General features: G+C 45.1%; 1 long non-coding RNA gene across 1 annotated transcript in view; it reads right to left on the bottom strand.

The window, feature by feature from the left end:
* Window positions 1–16,862, bottom strand: part of LOC136619881 (uncharacterized) — a 36,888-nt gene extending 20,026 nt beyond the window's left edge. The window contains exons 1-2 of the long non-coding RNA XR_010791076.1: window positions 16,790–16,862; window positions 15,235–15,306 (exon numbers count right to left, since the gene is read on the bottom strand). This is a non-coding gene — a long non-coding RNA (uncharacterized lncRNA). The remainder of the gene's footprint in view (window positions 1–15,234; window positions 15,307–16,789) is intronic.
* Window positions 16,863–17,371: the final 509 nt, after the last annotated feature.

The raw sequence follows: 17,371 nt of genomic DNA, 5'->3' as shown, positions 1-17,371 counted from the left end.
TGCTCGTCGGTCGTCAGGCGTCTCTGTGAAAAACTCCCAGACCTTAGAGCACCTCGGCCTCTGCAGGGTGGCATGGCGTGAGGGTGCGCTTTGGGAAACAGTTGGTGGATTATTCGGTCTGGCCCTGCCTCTACCCCTGGACACCGCACTGCCTCTTGCAACCTGCCCTGCTGCTGCCCCTGCCTCCCCCTCTGAAGACCTGTCCTGAGTAGGCGTTGCAAACCAGGTGGGGTCAGTCACCTCATCGTCCTGCTGCTCTTCCTCAGAATCCTCTGTGCGCTCCTCCCTCGCACTTACTGCCCTCACTACTACCTGACTGCAAGACAACTGTGTCTCATCGTCATCGTCCTGCTCACCCACAGAAAGTTCTTGAGACAGTTTGCGGAAGTCCCCAGCCTCATCCCCCGGACCCCGGGAACTTTGCAATGGTTGGGCATCAGTGACGATAAACTCCTCTGGTGGGAGAGGAACCACTGCTGCCCAATCTGAGCAGGGGCCAGAGAACAGTTCCTGGGAGTCTTCACGCAGCTGAGCAGGTGTCATTGTAGTGGAGTGAGGAGGCTGGGAGGAAGGAGGAGCAGCAGACAGAGGATTCTGATTTGCAGCACTGGACGGCGCAGAACTGCGGTTGGACGATAGGTTGCTCAAAGCACTTTCTGCCATCCAGGACAGGACCTGCTCACACTGCTCATTTTCTAATAACCGTCTCCCGCGTGGACCCATGAATTGTGCGATGACTGTCGGGACGCCAGAAACGTGCCTCTCTACTAATCGCGCCGCAGTCGGCTGCGATACACCTGGATCAGGAGTTTGGCCTGTGCCCACACCCTGACTTGGCCCTCCGCGTCCTTGGCCGCGTCCACGTCCTCTAGGCCTACCCCTACCCCTCAGCATGCTGTATTACCAGTGATTTGATTTCACAGGCAGGAAATAAATTGGCGCAAGACTGCAGGCCAAATATAATTTTTTCCCTTTTTTGAAAACGAAAGGCCCCACTGCCTCTAGTGAATGAATAATCTAAGTTTAATAACTGTGCTGTGGCCCTGCTAATGTGTCACAGAACTTGAGGGTAGCAGAGTTATTATAACTCTGGCAGAGCAGGTATTTTTTTCCCAATTAAAGGGGTTGTCCCGAGGCAGCAAGTGGGTCTATACACTTCTGTATGGCCATAATAATGCACTTTGTAATGTACATTGTGCATTAATTATGAGCCATACAGAAGTTATAAAAAGTTTTATACTTACCTGCTCCGTTGCTGGCGTCCTCGTCTCCATGGTGCCGACTAATTTTCGCCCTCCGATGGCCAAATTAGCCGCGCTTGCGCAGTCCGGGTCTTCTCCTCTTCTCTATGGGGCTCCGTGTAGCTCCGCCCCGTCACGTGCCGATTCCAGCCAATCAGGAGGCTGGAATCGGCAATGGACCGCACAGAAGCCCTGCGGTCCATGAAGACAGAGGATCCCGGCGGCCATCTTCAGCAGGTGAGTATGAAGACGCCGGACCGCCGGGATTCAGGTAAGCGCTGTGCGGGTGGTTTTTTTAACCCCTGCATCGGGGTTGTCTCGCGCCGAACGGGGGGGGGGTTTAAAAAAAAAAAAAACCCGTTTCGGCGCGGGACATCTCCTTTAAGGAAAGCAAATGGCGAAGCCAGGAGTAAAACGTAGCTGGGTGCGTCTGATTTTTAAACGTTGCACACGCAGCCGACACGTGTCCACCGCCCTTAGGACGGACAGAGGCAGGACAAATAGAATTTTTTTCAGTTTTTTTCCACCAAAAGGCAGCACTGCGTATATTCAATGAACATGAGAAGTTTAATAACTGTGCTGTGGCCCTGCTAATGTGGCACAGAACTTGAGGGTAGCAGAGTTATTATAACTCTGGCAGAGCAGGTATTTTTTTCCCAATTAAGGAAAGCAAATGGCGAAGCCAGGAGTAAAACGTAGCTGGGTGCGTCTGATTTTTAAACGTTGCACACGCAGCCGACACGTGTCCACCGCCCTTAGGACGGACAGAGGCAGGACAAATAGAATTTTTTTCAGTTTTTTTCCACCAAAAGGCAGCACTGCGTATATTCAATGAACATGAGAAGTTTAATAACTGTGCTGTGGCCCTGCTAATGTGGCACAGAACTTGAGGGTAGCAGAGTTATTATAACTCTGGCAGAGCAGGTTTTTTTTTTCAAATTAAGGAAAGCAAATGGCGAAGCCAGCAGTAAAACGTAGCTGGGTGCGTCTGATTTTTAAACGTTGCACACGCAGCCGACACGTGTCCACAGCCCTTAGGACGGACAGAGGCAGGACAAATAGAATTTTTTTCACTTGTTTTACAAGCAAAAGGCCGCACTGCGTATATTCAATGAATAATAACTGTGTTGTGGCCCTGCCTACACAATTCTTTCCCTGCAGTATCAATGGAGGGTGCAATGCTCTGCAGAGGCGATTTTGAGAAGAAAAAAAATATGCAGCACAGCTAACAGCAGCCAGCACAGTACTGCACACGGTTAAATATGGCCCTAGAAAGGACCGTTGAGGTTCTTGAAGGCTACACTCACTCCTAACACTCTCCCTGCCTATGCAACACTTCTGTCCCTAATGCCGGGTGCAACGCTCTGCAGAGGCGATTTTGAGAAAAAAAAAATTGCCACTGCTAACAGCAGCCAACACACAGCTATCAGTGGCCCTAATAAGGACCTTTGGGGGTCTTGAAGCCTACACTAACTACCAATTCTTTCCCTACAGCAGCTCCGGTACAAACAGCACTGTCCCTCATCTAACTCACAAGGCATCTGAGGCGAGCCGCGGGAGGGGCCGACTTTTATATTAGGCGGACACCTGATCTCGCCAGCCACTCACAGCAGGGGGGTGGTATAGGGCTGGAACAACACAGGAGGAAGTTGTAATGCCTTCCCTATCTTTCAATTGGCCAGAAAAGCGCGCTAACGTCTCAGGGAAGGAAGTGAAAGTAACCCGAACACCGCATGGTGTTCGTTACGAATAACGAACATCCCGAACACCCTAATATCCGCACGGATATCAAGTTCGGACGAACACGTTTGCTCATCTCTAATTCTTATCAAACTCTCTTCTAATTTGAAAAAGCAAAGACACAGCAAATTTAATTTCCCTACTCCTTTAGCGACACATAAAGCACGACAAGACATGCTTTACCTAAACACCTACTTATCAACTATGAAAACAAAAGCAAAAAAATCTACCTCTTACTATATATTTGTAAATAAATCTTCCAAATTAATGGCAAAAAAAGTTGTACAACCCAAATCTAAAACTAAAATTCCATATTTCTTTAAACAATCTAAAAACACTGAAATGCTACATCCACAGGAAAAAGTTAAAGAAGTCAAAGAGTTCTACCATAAATTGTACAATTTAAATGATTTCCTTCATATACAAGATCCTTCTCGAGAGCTTATTACGAATTTTCTTCATTCCCTTAATCTCCCTACCCTTTCTGAACACTATCGCGACAATTTTAAATAAACCCATCAAACGAATTACTAAAGCAATCTCCTCACTCAAAATGGGCCCTGATGGTTTTTCTAATGAATGCTCTAAAACTTTCTGCCCAACACTTTGCCATCATCCTTCTGAAATTTACGACTAGATATGAGCGAGCATACTCGTTAAGGACAAATACTTTTTGAGTACCAGCCCACTTGTGAGAAAAGATTCGGGTGCCAGTGGGGGGCGGCAAGGGAGAGCGGGGAGGAACGGGGGGAGATCTCTCTCTCTCTTCCCCCGCTCCCTCCTGCTCACTCCCGCAACACAGCGCTCACCCCCACCAGCACCCGAATCTTTTCTCACGAGCAGGCAGGTACTCGAAAAGGACAATACTCGCTAAAGTATTTGTCCTTAACGAGTATGGTCGCTCATCTCTATTTACGACCCTTTCACAGTTTAGACAAATCTAAAATGATAATTCTTTATTAATTATATTTAAAAATTACTTAAACGAACACGGGGCACAACACAGAAGCCACTGGGTTGATGGAGATATGAGAGTCTATTCAAGGACCTAGGTGCCACATCCTAATACTGCTTCCCTCTGTATACAATCATAGCAGAGAGGAAGAGCATGTTATAGGAAGTTGGCAACGTACAGTGGCTTTAATCAACGAACAATTAAAAAGAACTCGGACCAAATTCTATACTAGTGTCCCTCTCTTATGCTCTTAGTTCACTATCAAAGTAACAAACAACTCAGCTACCATCACTAGATAGACTCAGCAATGAAGCTTAAATAGATGAGCATAGTATAGTTTTAAACAGAGGGAAAATAAGTTTCTAGAGAGCTGTGTTGTAATAAAGGTTGATTGAAATGTATCATGCAGTAGTGCGGGTCTTCATATCATTATTCAGAAACCTATATGCCTCTCTAGAAACCCTCTTATGCTTGAATTCATGCGAGCAAAAGAGAAAGGATATAAGGACAAGTTGTGGGCCCAGTATAAATGTCAGTGAGCACACTTCTTCTCCTTCCAGGGCCTGTTTAGTAGTCCTGGATTCTTAATTCATTCAGATTACTAATATCGGCATTGATGCACTCATAGTTAGCTCTCTCAGTACTGTATAATCTCTTTCCATTTATTCTCAACGCGTTTCTCCGCTAATAATGGCGGGTCATCAGGAGATCAATGAGTTTAGTACTAAAGGATCAATTTTATATGTTTATTAGTACAAAAAGCACGAATCATTGGTGCTTGTTCATAATGTATTTCCGAGTTTACTCCGAACCAATATCAAGCATATACTGCCAAGTAACGGTAATATCTCGTGTTTATATAGAGGGAGACTCTTTGAGGTATTAGAATAAAAGTGGCATTAGAGATGTGGGCTAATAGTGGGTCTTGAAGGACCTTTTTGCCAAAGGATGCCCCCTGACCAGACCGAGACTGTTGTCCAAGATAGTCTATATAACAGCTAAGTCTGATTCAGTATCTCAGCATGCACAGTAACAACTCTTTGACTGTGCCTGAGAACGGGCAATATGAAGCAGATAATGTCTGTAGCGGCAGTTGTATTAGAGGAGACCTCTTTAGAGAATAAGCCCTCTTTAGAGAATAAGCCCTCTTATGCCAACATGGATAAAGCGTGCACAGTAGCAATTCTTTAGCTGTGCCTGTGATCGGGCAAAATAGAGCAAGTACTGCCTATAGCGGCAGTTATATTAGAGGAAGCCTCTTTTTTAAAAATTAGAGAATAAGCCCTCTTATGCCAACAAATAAATAAAAGTGACCCCTGCCAAGTAGTGCAAGGCTCAGGTTTTCCAATAAAGATGGTATAGGCAAAACCTGAGTCTGATCTAGTAGCTAGATATATGCACAGTGGGGTCACTGTAGCAGAGTCTCCATGTCCCTAAATAGGTCTCTATCTGAGATATAGTGGTATAGAGTATAGCATGAATAGAGCAGCGCCTCTGGCCTTGGTGGTAGGTCAGGGACATCTCTATTTACGACCTATCAATGACCAAAGGTACACTATCTTAAGAGATGCTTCAAGAGACAGTCATAACATTACGCAAACCAGGGAAACTAGCTGATTCTCCTGCAAATGTCAGTCCTATATCCTTACTTGTTACAGATACCAAGATATAAACCAAGTTTAACGTGCAAAGACTCCTCCTAATCCTATCTACATTAATCAATCCTGATCACGTGGGATTCATGAAGGGTAGACAGGCCCCAGATGGTATAAAACAAATTTTACATCTTATTTTGATGATGGAGACCTCTCGGACACCTTCTCTGGTACTTTCTCTTGATGCGGAGTAGGTGTTTGACAGGATACATTGGGGCTTTGCTTTTAACCCCTTAACGACCAGCCCATAGTGTTTTTACGTCCTCCCGAAGTGGGCTCTATTCTCTGAGGACGTAAAAACATGCTTCCTGCAGAGAATAGTGCTCCTCGGGCTGTGGACGTGACAGCTCCGTGCTGTCGGTGTCCGCAGGTAGCTGACAGCATGGAGCTGTCATCCCGGGCTGTTCGGAGCCCCCCCCGGCATTGCGATCGGCGCTATGCAATGTATAGCGCCGATCGCAAAAAAGTAAACAAAACTGCAAAAAAAGTGACATATTCAGCTGTTCTGATGGATCGGATCCATCGGAGCAGCTGAAACTACTTACCGAGGTCCACCGCATGGCTCCCCGCTGTCCCGATGCTCCGGGCCCCGCAGCCGTCCTTCTGCGCATGCGCGCCAGGCGGCATTACGTCAGCCGCATGCGCAGAAGGCCCGGCGGCGCGGGAAATTTAAAATCTCCTGGCTCCCGGCTCCTGTAGGTAGCCGGGAGGCAGGAGATGTCAGCGGGGACTGCGGTGAGCGGTCCCCGGTACCGCGATCGCCATTATCCAATGGATAATAGCGATCGCGAAAAAGTGAAAAAAAGTTAAAAAAAAGTAAATGTTTCAGCTGCCATCATGGATCGGATCCATGAGGGCAGCTGAAAATACTCACCTCCATCCTCCACGATGTCTCCGGTGATCTGGAGCCGCCACGGGCTTCTGCGCATGCGCGCCGAGGGGGGAAATGGTGGCGCATGCGCAGAAGCGCCGAAGCGGCGCGAAATTTTAAAATCCCCTGTCTCCCGGCTACCTTCAGTAGCCGGGAGACAGGAGATGTCACCGGGGACCGCGGAGTGCGGTTCCCGAGCACGCGATCGCCGGTATCCAACGGATACCGGCGATCAAAAAAAAGTGGAAAAAAGTTGTAGTTTCATCTCCCCTCATGGATCCGATCCATGGGGGGAGATGAAAATGCTCCCCCAAGGTCCCCAAAAGCCCCCCCAAAGCACAGGGCATTACCCTCTACTGCGCATGCGCAGTAGAGCCTAAGGCAAAAGTTGCCTTAGGCATAGTTACTTGCAGGGACCAAAGTAATTGGTCCCTGCTGACATGGGTGGCTGTGATAAACCTATCACAGCCACCCATGTCTTTTGTTTAATAAATATGGCACACAGTTAGTCCTGGTATCTCTCCCCTGTCACTGAGAGTGATTTGTGACAGGAGAGAGATAGCTGAGAAAAATCGTGTGCCATATAGAGAGTTAAAAAAAGAAAAAAACAACCCGTTATTACCCGCCTTCACCTTCCCTTATACCCCAATTACCCTATTTTATCCCTGTCCACTTTTTTGGGGGCTATTTTTTTTTTTTTTACCCCCATTAAATTTTTTTTTAATAAAATGGAGCGTAGGCGCTACACCACCGAGCAAGCGTACGCGCTGCTCATCGCTTCAAGCTCCGGTAGCGATGCTACCAGCGAGTCGGAGGAGGAGGAGGTTTTTTTTGAGAGTGACAACTCTGCCTCCAGCGCTATGGAGGTAGAGGAAGTCGTTGGGGCAGCGGGGCCAAGTTATGCGGCGCCCACCACTGTGTGGAGTGCCGCAAGTTTGTTTGCGCCCCGCATCCCAGAATTTTTAGCGGCTCCAGGCGTTAATCTGGACGTCGCAAATTTCACCCCGTATCATTTTTTTAATTTATTCATTACTGACGATGTGCTGCAGTTAATTGTCCAGCAGACAAATATATACGCTGGACAATACATGACCGCGCACCCCACGTCGGTTTATTCCGTGATGTGGACCGCCGTAGATGTCCCTGAGCTAAAAAAATTTTTGGGACTTATTTTACTAATGGGACTCGTAAAAAAGTCATCAATACGGTCCTATTGGTCCACGAGCGCCATTCACGCGACGCCCGTATTTGCGTCGATAATGCCCCGACGCAGATACGAAAACATTCTGCGTTTTCTTCATTTTGCGAATAATACGCAAATCCCCCCAAGAAGTGACCCAGCATACGATAGACTGGGCAAATTAAGGCCCCTTATATCGCTATTAAGGGACGCCTTTAAAAACATTTATACCCCCCAAAAAAATCTGGCGGTGGATGAATCTCTGATGAGTTTCAAAGGGCGTTTATCTTTCCGCCAGTTTATTCCCTCAAAGCGCGCAAGATACGGCGTCAAGCTGTACAAAATCTGTGAGAGCGCCACAGGTTATACTTGCGACTTTTTTATTTACGAGGGCAGGGATCGCCAATTAAACCCCCCCAACTGCCCTGAAGACATTGGCATCAACGGGAAAATTGTGTGGGAGCTCGTGGGCCCTTTTTTAAATAAGGGGTACCACGTATATACTGACAACTATTATACGAGCGTCCCCCTTTTTAAAGCGTTACACGCCGCAGGTACAGGGGCCTGCGGAACTATCCGTAAAAATAGGGTAGGATTCCCACAGCCCCTTGTTTCCAGGCGTGTCGACAAAGGCGCGTCTTACGCACTGGCCTATGACCCCTTGCTGGCAGTTAAATGGCGTGACAGAAAGGACGTCTTTATGCTGTCCACTGTGCACGCAGACACCTCCGTTACAGTTAGGGAGAGGGGGGCTGCAGCGGAGAAAATTAAACCGGTCTGCGTCACAGATTATAATAAATTCATGGGGGGCGTCGATCTGTCAGACCAGGCGCTACAGCCCTACCTTGTAAAACGTAAAACGCGAGCGTGGTACAAGAAGGTAGCCATCTACCTTATACAGATGGCTACATATAACGCTCACGTGATTTATAAATCGTCTGGGGGCACGCTGAGCTTCCTCCAATTTCAGGAGGAGCTCGTAGAAAATCTTTTATTTGGGACCACCGCACCACAAGACGCATTGCAATCGGAGGAGGTGCGGAGGCTAACGGAGCGTCATTTTATGAATCCCATCCCCGAGACTGCGAGCAAAAAATACCCCCAAAAAAAGTGTCGCGTCTGCACTAAGCAAGGGAGGAGGAGAGATACGCGTTTTTATTGTCCCACGTGCCCATCCCACCCTGGCCTTTGTAATTACCCCTGCTTTGAAATTTACCATACAGTTTTACATTATTAATTTTATTTCACATATAAAAAACGCCAAAAGGGTGTGTGGGTGGGGTGGGGGTCTTTTTAGGGAATCACTTTTACTTTTATTATTAGTCCGTCTCCCCAGTTTTTCCTGCTTGAAACAAAAAAAACGGTCCTAAAAGTGTCAAATTTGGTGAAAAAAATGAAATCACATTTATATTTCACTCACATTATAATTATTTAAAAAAATAAAAATGTAGCGTCAGAATGCCCAGTACACCCCTAGATAAATTAACTAAGGGGTCTTGATGTCAAAATTGGGTCACTAGTGAGGGGCATTTTATTATTTTGGCAGTTTACTATCTCTACTAGTGTGCAATGGGCCCTGTAAATTATTCAGTTGCGCCCTAAAATCAAACGGGTGCTCCATACACTATAGGCCTAGCCATGCGCCCTCTAAGAAAATTGGGGCTACAATGGGTATGTTTCTGAGCAAAGGACAAACAGGGGTACCCATTTTGGGGTGCAGGTCTTTATTCATATATGTGCTGTACAAAAAAAAAATCGCTTTTAAAATGACAGAATTACCAAAAAAATGAAAATCGTAATTTTTTTCTTCTGCTTGGCTTAGATTTATTCAAAAACCGTGAAGTCAAGAAAGACATCGTACCCCTAGATAAATTCGTTAAGGGGTCTAGTTTTCAAAATGGGGTCACTTGTGGGGGTTTTCCATCGTTTTGGTCACTCAATGGCTCTACAAGCATACAATAGGGCCTAAATCTCCTCCAAGCAAAATTTCTGTTCCAAAAGTCACCGGTTGCTCTTTTCATTTTGGGCCCCATTGTGCATACAGACGTAAGATTAGGGCCACAATGGGTATATTTCTGAAAACAGGACAAACAGGGGTATCCATTTTGGGGTGCAAGTCTTCATTCATATATGTGCTGTACAAAAAAAAACTGCTTTTAAAATGACAAAGTTACCAAAAAAATGAAAATCGGAATTTTTTCCTTCTGCTTGGCTTAGATTCATTCAAAAACCGTAAAGTCAAAAAAGACATTGTACCCCTAGATAAATTCTTTAAGGGGTCTACTTTTCAAAATGGGGTCACTTGTGGGGGTTCTCTATCGGTTTGGTCACTCAAGGGCTCTACAAGTGTACAATAGGGCCTAAGTCTCCTTCAAGCAAAATTTCTGTTCCAAAAGTCACCGATTGCTCTTTTCATTTTTGGCCCCATTGTGCATTCAGACATAAGATCAGGGCCACAATGGGTATATTTCTGAAAACAGGACAAACAGGGGTATCCATTTTGGGGTGCAAGTCTTTATTCATATATGTGCTGTACAAAAAAAAAATCGCTTTTAAAATGACAGAATTACCAAAAAAATGAAAATCGAAATTTTTTCCTTCTGCTTGGCTTAAATTTATTCAAAAACCGTGAAGTCAAGAAAGACATCGTACCCCTAGATAAATTCGTTAAGGGGTCTAGTTTTCAAAATGGGGTCACTTGTGGGGGTTTTCCATCGTTTTGGTCACTCAATGGCTCTACAAGCATACAATAGGGCCTAAATCTCCTCCAAGCAAAATTTCTGTTCCAAAAGTCACCGGTTGCTCTTTTCATTTTGGGCCCCATTGTGCATACAGACGTAAGATTAGGGCCATAATGGGTATATTTCTGAAAACAGGACAAACAGGGGTATCCATTTTGGGGTGCAAGTCTTCATTCATATATGTGCTGTACAAAAAAAAACTGCTTTTAAAATGACAAAATTACCAAAAAAATGAAAATCGGAATTTTTTCCTTCTGCTTGGCTTAGATTCATTCAAAAACCGTGAAGTCAAAAAAGACATTGTACCCCTAGATAAATTCGTTAAGGGGTCTAGTTTTCAAAATGGGGTCACTTGTGGGGGTTCTCCATCGTTTTGGTCACTCAAATGCTCTACGAGTGGGCAATGGGGACTAAATCTACTTCAAGCAAAATTTCTTTTCGAAAAGTCACCAATTGCTCCTTTCATTTTGGGCCCCATTGTGCATACAGACGTAATACTAGGGCCACAATGGGTATGTTTCTGAGCACGGGACAAACAGGGGTATCCATTCTGGGGTGCAAATCCTAATTTTCATGTGTACTATAGAAAAAAGTCCTGTCTTTAAAATGACATATTTGCAAAAATATGAAATTTTAGTTTTTCTCTTCTAAATTGCATTGACTCCTGAAAAAAAACTGTGGGGTTAAAATACTCTAGGCACCCCTCAGTGAATACGTTAAGGGGTGTAGTTTTTAAAATGGGGTCACTTGTGGGGGTATCTATCATTTTGACTCCTATGAGCCTTTCCAATCTTGGCTTGGTGTAGGAAAACAAAGTGTTCCTCAAAATGCTGAAAAGTAATGTTAAATTTGTACGTCTCCTAAATGGTTAAAAAAAAACAAAAGTTTTTCCAATGTGCACCCAAAATAAAGTAAACTGATGGAAATATATATCTTAGCAAAAATTTCTATATTATGTTTGCACATTTTTGAGATATTGCAGTTGGAAATGTGAAAAAATGACGATTTTTTCAAAATTTTCCCTATTTTGGCGCTTTTAATAAATAAACACAAATTCTATTGGTCAATTTTTTCCGCCTAAATGAAGTACAACATGTGGCGAAAAAACAATGTCAGAATCGCTTGGCTATGCAAAACCTTTCTGGTGTTTTTCCATGTTAAAGTGACACATGTCAGATTTGCAAAATTTGGCCTGGTCATTAAGGCGCAAACAGGCTTGGTCACTAAGGGGTTAAGGTCCTATCAGTGTTTGGCTTCAAAGGCCCTATTCTACCAGCATTTAAGTCTTCCCACTTGTCTCCTTCCACCAGAGTGACGATTAATGATATTTACTCCCCACCTTTTCACATCACAAATGCTACTCATCAGGGCTGTCCTATTTCCCCTTTAATTTTTTCATTGATAATGGAACCAATTGCAGAGGCTATCAGATTAAATCCTAATATAAAAGGTATTTAGCTAGCCAGTGTGAACCATAAAATTAATCTATTTGCAGATGATATTATCATATCTATGTCTAATGCTGAATCCTCTTTACCTGAGGTGGTTAGATTACTAGAACTGTTTGGTTCTCTGCCATACTATAAAGTGAATGATACAAAATCCTTGATTTTAGATTTCCATATCTCGACTTCTGAAAAAGGAAAATTACAGAAACTGTTTCCTTTTAAATGGTGTGATGAATGAAAAGTGCAAAAGTATTGGCACCCCTATGTAATATAACTTCTAGGTGTCGTATGAACATGACATTTGACACAACCTTTCTTTAGGTCCTAAATAGAAAAAGTAAAGGGGTCACAACTTGATTATGCAATGCTAAGTGCAGAAGTATTGGCACCCCTATATAATGTACCTAATCTAATTCTCTAACTTCCCGGTGTCGTACAAATATGGAATTTGGCACAACCGTTCTTTAGGTCCTAAATAGGAAAAGTAAAGGGGTCACAACTCGATTATTGAATGCTAATTGCAAAAGTAAAAGCACCCCTATGTAATGTAACTTCTCGCTGTCGTACAAGCGGGAAATTTGGAGCAAGCATTCTTTTGGTCCTAAATGAGGAGAATGGGAGGGGTGGCACATTCTGCAGAGGGACATCGGTACATGCAGCCTGAGGAGAATCTAGCGCTTCTCTATGTGTATACATATTTTATTCCTCAGTTCCTATAATGTAACCTTGACTTCATAAAATTTTCTGTGCGAACAACATGTAAACATCTGTATCAAATTAACTCGGCTTCAGCCGGATATATCAGCTAGTTATAGTATATGGGGCTGTGGGCAACAAGCAAAGAAGGGCGACTCACTTGCAATTTTTAAACCCTTTTTTTTGTAATCTCAGCCTACATAACACTGTAAAATGGCTATAGAGTGCCAAATAATACTATTATATATACATCCCACGTAATACTGTAATACGACTATAGAGTGTCAAGATAATACTACTATATATATCTCTACTGCTATATACAGTACTGTGCAAACATTTTAGCAGGTGTGGAAAAATTGGTGCAAAGTAAGTAAAAAAAACATAAGTGTTGAAGAGGTTGTCTAAGTTAAGGAAACCCCTGTCAATAGGTCCTTCATACATTAAAATAAAAAAAATCAGCACTTGGTTGATTCCCTCAACCTCCCTGTTTGCCGCCCACCACAGGTCCTGGTCTTCGCTGTCGGTTTACAAGCAGCTGTGACGTCCTGTAAACCTGCCGATCACTGTCATTGGCTGCTGTAGCTCGTTTGTAGAGGGGCTTTGCGCACCAAAGTTAGGAGTCAACAGGGGGTGCGCAAAAGTGCACACAATACTCAAGGAGATGTGTGAAATACTGCATAACTGCGCAGGAAAAATAACACATCTGGAACTCATTAAACTAACTGGCCATTGTGTTTTTTCGCACACAAAATTGCGCACGACCTACATGCACAAAAAGTACAGTAAAGAACGCTGTTGTGCGTGCAATTAAGCAACAGCTGATGCACAAAAACGTAGCACTTTCAGAAAAAAAGTTCAGCAGCTCCCGAGGTGTGCAATACTTTTTTTTTAGGAGAAATGGCTACATGTAACGCTAGGTTATTCATGAAAAAACGGACATTTTTCCATCTGCCTGCAGTTCCGTATGCGGTCCGTGTATCTGATTTTGCTTCAGTATGTGGTTTATTTTTCACTTCTGGGGGGAAAAAAAAACTGAAAAAGCCTCCCATTTTTCAGCATCTCTTAAAAAAATAGGACGGCAAACAGACAGACAGCCCACGGACAGACAACACATGGATAGCATTGGAGTGCTGTTCGTTTTTTCTTTATCCCCATAGAGTTGATTGATCCAGTCTTATCCATAAATCGGATCAAAATAATGCATGCCGTTAGTTTTCTCAAACAGTCCGTGTGGGCAGGAAAAAAGACTGCGCTAAATAATATGGGTCTATATGCTGTCAATGTGGAGACTGTTTTATAATCAGACTCCACGTGAACAAAACAACGCTAGTGCTCTAGAGGCCTAAGGCCTCATATCCACGGGCAAATTAAGAATTAAAATCCGGAGCGTTTTTCCCGCATGCGGATCCGTGCCCCATAGGGATGCATTGGACACCCGCAGGTAGTTAAAGGGGTTGTCCCATGCCGAAACGGGTTTTTTTTTTTTCAATAGCCCCCCCGTTCGGCGCGAGACAAACCCGATGCAGGGGTTAAAAAAGAAAACCGGATAGTGCTTACCTGAATCCCCGCGCTCCGATGACTTCTTACTTACCTGGTGAAGATGGCCGCCGGGATCTTCACCCTCGGTGGACCGCAGGTCTTCTGTGCGGTCCATTGCCGATTCCAGCCTCCTGATTGGCTGGAATCGGCACGTGACGGGGCGGAGCTACGAGGAGCCGCTCTCCGGCACGAGCGGCCCCATTCAGAAAAGAAGAAGACCGGACTGCGCAAGCGCGTCTAATCCGGCGATTAGACGCTGAAAATTAGACGGCACCATGGAGACGAGGACGCTAGCAACGGAACAGGTAAGTGAATAACTTCTGTATGGCTCATAATTAATGCACGATGTACATTACAAAGTGCATTAATATGGCCATACAGAAGTGTATACCCCCACTTGCTTTCGCGGGACAACCCCTTAAATACCCGCAGATGTAATTTTTTCCTGCAGGTGCGGGTCCCGTGTGCAGGAAAAAATCCGGACATGCTCCATTTTCGTGCGGGTCTCCCGCGGGGACGGCTCCCGCAGGCTTCTATTGAAGCCTATGGTAGCCATCCGGATCCACGGGAGACCCGCGCCTGAATTAAACTCACCTGCTCCGGACGGTGCGGTTCTTCCCTTCTTCGCGGCCAGATCTTCTTTCTTCGGCCCGGCGGATGTGGCCGGCGCATGCGCGCGGCACGCAGCCGGCGTGCCGAGCACATCCTCCGGGCCGAAGAAAGAAGATCCGCGGCGAAGAAGGGAAGATCCGCATCGTCCGGAGCAGGTGAGTTTATTCTTATTTTTTAGCCTCATGTCTGCGGGGCAGGAGGGACCCGCTATGGATTCTCCATGGAGAATACCTAGCGGGTCTGATTTTCCCCGTGGACATGAGGCCTAAGTCTTCTTTCCCACAGGGAGCTACACGCAAAAAAATTACGCGGCTATTAGAACCAATGATTTCCTATAGGAACCTTTAGATGAAGGAATCTGAACGTTCCAATAGGAAACCAATAGCGGCGTGTTTTTTACATTCATAGCTCCCTGTGTGAATGAGCCCTTAGGCTGCATTCACTTCTGCATCGCAGGTTCTGTTCGGAGCCTCCAGTGCAGATTTCAGTTAGTATTCTGGATGAACTAGCCCAGCATGCTGGACTACTTTGTCAGGAGGGAAGCTGGACATACCGCATTACAGAAAATTGGATCCATCTGGTGTCGTTCGCTTTCATTACTGGACGGGTCCGGCATTCTGTTCTCCTGAAAGATGGTGCAAGAAAATGGAATGCTGGTGTGAACGCAGCCTCAGTGGTTGGCAGAAATATACAAAAGTGGTCTGACACAGACCTCACCTGCACAAAAAGGTATATAGTGCCCATGTAACGCTGCTCACAATCAGGTCCTGATGTCAGAAAGTGACTAGAGATGAGCGAACGTACTCGTAATGAGTACTTACGCACCCGAGTACCGCCATTTTCGAGTACTTCAGTACTCGGGCGTAAAGATTCGGGGGGCACCGGGGGGCGGGGAGAGGCGCAGCGGTGTGGGGGGGAGCAGCGGGGAACAGGGGGGAGCCCTCTCTCTCTCCCTCTCCCCCCCACTCCCCACTGCTACCCCCCGTGCCGCCACGGCGCCCCCCGAATCTTTACGCGCGAGTACCGCTGTACTCGAAAATGGCGGTGCTCGGGTGCGTAGGTACTCGTAACGAGTACGTTCGCTCATCTCTAAAAGTGACATTTACATAAATGTTATTACAGAAGTGATGATTGAAAATTTCCATTGATGGGAATTATATTGTTTCCAACTTTCTAAACACCAGGAATGAGGATTTTGTGACGTAATACATGAGAAGGAGCAAGTGCTTATACCAGGAATGTCAAACTCATTGTCACCGAGGGCCACATCAGCCTTACTGTTACTTTCAAAGGGCCAGTTGTAATTGTAAGACTATATAGTAAGGGCTTGTTCACGCGGGCGTAGTTGCAACATATTACATGTGTAACACACAGTGAATAAAACCCATTGATTTCAATGGCTTCATTCACATAAGCTTATTCTTTTAACACAATATTCAATTGCATCAAGAAATACGCAGCATGACCTATTTTGGTGCATATTAAGCATCATCGTAGTAAGCCATTGAAGTGAATGGGCCGTCACAAATATGCAGTGAATACACAGTAAACCCGTGTATTTGTGCACTATTTATATGGACCCTTCTGTGTTCTTTTTTGTGTGTACAGATACGCAGTGTATTTGCACACACAAAAACACACCAAAGTGGTTGCAAACGCTGGCGTAAGGGATTTTCGGTTGTGCAAATATGCGGTGTATTAGCGCAACTGAAATGTGCTTATACCCCTGTGAACGAGCCTTAATAGTGACACCCATAGTGGCCCCAGTAGTAATAGTGACCCAAGTAATAATAGTGGCCCCCTCAGTGACCCCAGTAGTAATAGTGCCCTCCATAGTGGCCCCAGTAGTATTAGTGACCCCCAGAGTGGCTCCTCGAGTAATAGTGACCCAAGTAATAATAGTGGCCCTCACAGTGACCTCAGTAGTAATAGTGCCCCCCGTATTGGTTCCAGTAGTAATAGTGCCCCGCATAGTGACTCCAGTAGTAATAGTCTCCCCCATATTGGCCCCAAATAGTAATTAGTGACCCCCATAGTATTCCTAATAGTAATAGCAACCTCCCCATTTGCCTCTGGCCGGGTTGCATCCCTACAGGCATTCCACTTACCCAGGCTGCAGGTCCAGTGGCGGCAGTGCAGTCTGTGACTGCTGGCCTCTTCCTTTGGCATCTGCGCTGCATACAGGATGGCACACACAGACGCAAAGAGGTCAGCGATCAGACTGCACTGCCATTGCCGTCGGACCGGATCTTCAGGCTGGGTAAGTGGACTGCTGCACGTGTCACCTGCAACACCATCAGATGTTTTTTGCTTGGTGTCTAAATGACTTTTTACTACTTTTCAGTAGGAGATATCAAGTTTATTTTAGACTACAGGTTCCTGCAAAAATAAACGAACCAAGCGCTCCAGGAATTGGGATATACTTGTCATGTGATTTACCGCAAGAAGCTTCAACATAAATGCAGTACAGAATAATTCTCCTAAGTTCCACTAGAGGGCAGCATGTTACTAATTTAACATCTGCTGCTACTTGAGACCTTGTATGTGAATTTCCAGTGTATTTAACGCCTCTATATTCATTTTGTACATTGCTTGATATATTTAGCAACTTGCCTAGCAACCTGGCATCACGCATGTTATTTCCTCGACTTCTGAACAGGAACCAATCTCAGCCCTGAATTATCACAATT

The sequence above is a fragment of the Eleutherodactylus coqui genome, chromosome 3, assembly GCF_035609145.1.
Source record: "Eleutherodactylus coqui strain aEleCoq1 chromosome 3, aEleCoq1.hap1, whole genome shotgun sequence".
NCBI lineage: Eukaryota > Metazoa > Chordata > Amphibia > Anura > Eleutherodactylidae > Eleutherodactylus > Eleutherodactylus coqui.
This window is presented reverse-complemented; position numbering and strand designations above follow the sequence as displayed.